Genomic DNA, 5328 nt, shown 5'->3' with positions numbered 1-5328 from the left:
GTGCGCAGAGCCTCCGGTTCAGTCGCCCAGACTTCGGCCACAATCACCCGCTTGGCTCGCGGAATCCTGGGAGGTGTAGTTTGCATCCGAGGTCAGCACGCGCCACCACAAGCCTGCGGAATGTTGGGAGTGACAATTTGCGCCCAGAGAGGCTGAATTTTACTTGGTGTAAGGATTACACAATTATGGGAGTTCTGATAATAAACTTAAATGCAAGTTTAAACAACAACCAAATGTCATGTGTAAAGTCAAAGTAACTAATACGTCTACATGCTTTTAAAAATTGTAATGCTACAGAGAACTTAAATACAAAAGTACCATTCCATTAAGCAGCTGTCACTTTATCCCACTGCCTGGTCCTGGCTGTCCAGTCCCCAAGGGCAGCTACTTATGGCTGTGGCATCTGGCATTCCCCGCGAACTCTCAGAATATACATGTGCCCTTATTTCTCGATTTATGAATTTTAGATCTCTTGACTTCTTTTTTAGATCTCTTGACTGTTTTTGAATTTAAGTCATCTAGAGATGCATCTACCACCACCAACTCCACCTCCATAGAGTTATAAGGTTTCTACCTGTCAAATTGGGAAAGCCCTGCCTTTAATTTATAATTATTTTAAGTTAGCCCAAATGTTGAGGTATTAAGTTGGTAAATTTATGCAGGGCAATTTGTCAACACAGCCAAAAGCCTTTAAAAACATGCAGTCAAAAGCCTCTAACCAAGAAATTCTAATAATTGTGAATGGCTGCAAAGGCTGAATAGTGTTGTTTAGATGATAATAAATTGAAAGGCTGAAGTGGTGATATTACTTTCAGACAGAGTAGAATCAAAAGCAAGGAAAATTGCCAGGAACAAAAAAGGATAATTATATGTAATGCTAAAAGGGCCAACTCACCAAGTAGACATAATTCTAAATGTGGATGCACCTAACAACATAGCCTCTAAATAAATCAAATGAAAGAACTACAATTAGAAATAGACAACTCTGCAATTGTAATTGGAGACTTCAGCATCCGTCTCTCAATGACTGACAGAGCACTAGACAGAAAGTCAGCAAGGATATAGGAAAGCTCATCACTGAAACCAACTTAATCTAATTGATATTTACATAATACTTCACCCACCAACAGAATACACATTCTTTTCAAGGCCTGACCTGGCCTCACTTGAGGTCAGAAGTTAGAGACCAGAGATGGTGAAACCCCATCTGTACTAAAAATTAAAAAAAAAAAAAATAGCCGAGTGTAGTGCTGGGCCCCTGTAATCCCAGCTATGTGAGAGGCTGAGGCAATGAGAATTGCTTGAAAATGGGAGGCAGAGGTTGCAGTGAGCCGAGATCATGCCACTGCACTCCAGCCTGGATGACAGAGTGAGACTCCGGCTATATAAATATAGCATATATTGGCCCAGCACTTGCGAGGGTATATGGGAAAAGGTGCTTTCACACAATGTTAGTGAGAAAGTCAGTGTGAATCAGTTAGGGACTGCACTGAGCTGTTAGCAGTAGAGGTCTGACTGAGACAGCTCAGAACAATTAGGACTTTGTTTGCTTACTTAGGAGAAACAGCTCAGAACTGCTTGGAGCCTCTACAAGGGCTTTCAGGGACCCAGGCTCATTTGGTCTTTTTTTATTTTTATTTTTATTTTTTTGAGACAGAGTCTTGCTCTTTCACCTAGGATGGAGTGCGGTGGCACAAACTCGGCTCACTGCAACCTCTGCCTCCCAGGTTCAAGCAATTCTCCTGCCTCAGCCTCCTGAATAGCTGGGATTACAGGAGCACACCTTCACATCCGGCTAATTTTTTTGTATTTTTAGCAGAGATGGGGTTTCACCATGTAGGTCAGGCTGGTCTCGAACTCCCAACCTCGTGATCCACCTGCCTCAGCCTCCCAAAGTGCTGGGATTACAGGTGTGAGCCACTGCCCCCAGCCCATTTTAACTTTCTTATCCCTGCACTTAGTACACAACTTCCATCCTTGAGGTTATAGCAAGGTTTCTATAGCTACTGTTATCAAGACAGAGATCCACACAGAAAGTGGAGGAAGGTCCAGAAGCAAAGGGACCTTCTTAAAAGTCTTACTCAAAATGTCTGCTTACATCTCATTGGCCACCTACTTACAAGAGAGGCCCAGATATGTAGTTTTTTGATTACTAAGGGAGAATGAATATTGGGTAGATTACTAGCACCCTCTGCCATGAGGTGCAGCCTTTTTGGAGGACAATCAGAAGTTTAAAAATTTAAATGCATTTGTTCTTGACTCGGAAATTCTTCTGCTGGGAATTTACCCTGGAGATGTGTTCTAACATATATGCATGCACTTACACACTACAAGCTGTTACTTGCAGCAGGAAAGGGCTCATGGAAATGCATTTGTACTAAGTGTAATGCCCCAGTGAATGTCAGGCTTGGATCCATTGGATTATCAACTCTTTTCCCAAGAGGGAAGTGGAAAGAGACAGGGAGCAGAAGTATGGGTGGAAGCCCCCTTTTCTGAGCTAAAGCACAAAAGTAGGAGATGACACAAGTGCTTCCCCAGTAGCTGCAGTACCCCCAAAGTAAGTATTCAACAGGAAGTCAGTGGACAGGCAGACCATCTCCAAGACTGAAGAGGGCTGCTCAAGGGTCTGTAAATAACTGTTTTCTTTTTGTACTTTTCCAGGTAGAGGAAGCAGGCAAGGCAAAGCTTAGTGTGTGGCTGTTAACACTCAAGACTGGGAGACAATGGAGTCCACCCTTATTTTCCGGGGAAGAAACCAAGACCCAGAGAGGTGTAGGGGCAGTGGTGACAGGAATTTTCTAGGTTGGCTTATTGGAGATTGTCTGTCTTAAACTAGATTCTCAGGCACTCTGAGGCCATCACTGCTACCCAGTTGACAGCAGTCATTTTCTTCCATGTTCAGAGGAGTGCCGGTAGCACTAAGTTGGCATTTCATGAGTTGGGGCTGCGCAGTCCTCCCACTGGGTCTGTGTGCTGTGGGGCCCCTGCTTGGCTGGCTGTAAGGACACAGCACTAATACAGTAGCTCAAAGCAAGTGGCTCTTTAGGTTCCTGGTAGCTCCATTTACCCACTACTCCTGCTAAATGAAATCCCAAAAGGAGCCTTGGAAGGGCATTGTTGGAGATTTGTATGGGAACAGCCCCACCTATGGGGAGGAAAAATCCCTAGGTTATCATCCAACCACGGCTTTGTACTCTTTCCAAATTCATGAGGCATTTGAAAAAGAAGGGATGAGGCTGGGTGTGGTTGCTCACGCCTGTAATCCCAGCACTTTGGGAGGCCGAGGAGGGCGGATCACGAGGTCAAGAGATCGAGACCCTTCTGGCCAACATGGTGAAACCCCGTCTCTACTAAAAATACAAAAATTAGCTGGGTGTGGTGGCGCGTGCCTGTAGTCCCAGCTACTCAGGAGGCTGAGGCAGGAGAATTGCTTGAACCAGGGACGTGGAGGTTGCAGTGAGCCAAGACTGTGCCACTGCACTCCAGCCTGGCACCTGGCGACACAGCGAGACTCTGCCTCAAAAAAAAAAAAGAAAAAAGAAAAAAGAAAGAAAAAGAAGGGCTCAAAGGTCTGATATGATCAAGGTGAGGGGACATGACCATTTTTACAGCCCTCACTGTTCAAACAGCCACAATGGAGTGGAGATTTTCATTTGAGAGTCATCCCAGTGAAGCATTCTCAATTCGTTCCATGCTATACATTCATGTCAGGAGCAGTGTGTGAGTACAGCTGGTGCCACCTCCGTCCTCCCCTCTCCCCTTGAAAACATCACAGGCCTCAGCAGGTAGGGAGACAGCATCATCCCTGGGACATCTTTCCTCCATCTCACTCCCAAGCAGGACCTATCCTGGCTTCTCTCTCTCCTTCTCCAGACCTGGCTCTGGGGACCTTTTCAACTAAGAGATACATTTCACATATGGTGAGCCGTTTGGCTATTGTAAGAAATTTAGCAACTTGAAAGAAGCAGCAGAGTCAAGTGAAATCCCAACACGACAGCTTTGTCATACTGGAATCTGGAGTCTTTCCCTGACAGTCATGGGACAGCACCATGGAGTTGTTCTGGGTCCACCCCAGCAACGAAAAAGAGCTTGTTGGCCTCTCTGCTCCCCCAGCCTCATCCAGCCAGGCCACAGACATTGTCCAAACACTGTAACTGTGGCAGGCACTTTGCCCAACACTGGGAATAAGATGAGCCAAGACTGGGCAGGCATGGCCAGCAAGCTGGGGCATGTCCCTCACAGAGCCATGATCTGGAAAGTTCCACTGAGAAATGGAGGAGATGCATTCAGATAGATTCCAACAGAGTCCAGGAATGATGCTCTGAACAGACTATATGGTGAAGGAGAAGGGAAGACTGGGTGCAGAAAAGGAAGTAAAGGCAGAACAGTGGACGTTTCTTGTTTAGCTCAGCCAGCATCTGTTCTCCTTGTGGAGATGCTCTCTGGAGTTCTCATGGAAAGCTATTCCTCTATCTTAGTCCATGTGGTTTAGTAGGTTGGGCTCATCCCCAGTGCCAGGGGTGGGACATGACCCAGTCCTGGCCATTACAGCATACCCCTGCCTGCAGGATTTGGTTCAGAAGTGGACATTGAGCATCAGTTTTAGGACTTGTGTTGTATCTCCTGGGAAAGAGAAGCCGCTTTCTTCAGGAGTCATTAAGGATGTGAGCCTGGAATATGCCAAGAGACACCTAAAATGAAACTCTACTGGAGAATAAAAGAAATAGAGTAAAGCGATGAATGAGAAAAGGAAAGAGAGTAAAAGAATCAAAGACCCTCTGAGTCCCTGTATCCAACCGTACCTGAAGCTAAAATCCCTGGGATTTCCAGAAACATGAGCCAATCAATTCCCTTCTCTCCTTTTTTTTTTTTTTTTTTTTTTTCCTTTTTGGTTGATCCAGTTTGAGTAACGTTTCCATCAGTGTTAGGCATGCAACAAACTGTTAAAGGTAGGGCATTGAAAAAGGACAGAAAGCCAATTTCTCTCTTTCCCATCTTTCAAGTTCTTGAGGGATAAAATGTTGCCTTTGAAGGACTCTAGGGAGCAAAGAACACAGCCAAGGGTATGACCAGGGCCGCAACATTGCTGGTGGTCTTGGAAAGAACCACGAGGGAACCCACACCTGAGACCCAAGAGAAGGTGAGATCAGAAATCAGAAAGTCACGAAGAGCAAAGGCCAGGGGAAGGTAGTTCAGAGAGAACCCCCAACTCTGCAATGTCCATCCGGACAGTAAGGGATCCTCAGATTGGGACTAGATAGCACAGGGACTTGTCCCTTTTTCGTACTCTACTTGCTGGCTTGGTATTTATCATATGCTTTTTCCTGG

The sequence above is a fragment of the Cebus imitator genome, unplaced genomic scaffold (genome assembly GCF_001604975.1).
Source record: "Cebus imitator isolate Cc_AM_T3 unplaced genomic scaffold, Cebus_imitator-1.0 Scaffold0, whole genome shotgun sequence".
Lineage (NCBI taxonomy): Eukaryota > Metazoa > Chordata > Mammalia > Primates > Cebidae > Cebus > Cebus imitator.
Note: the sequence above shows the minus strand (reverse complement) of the source record.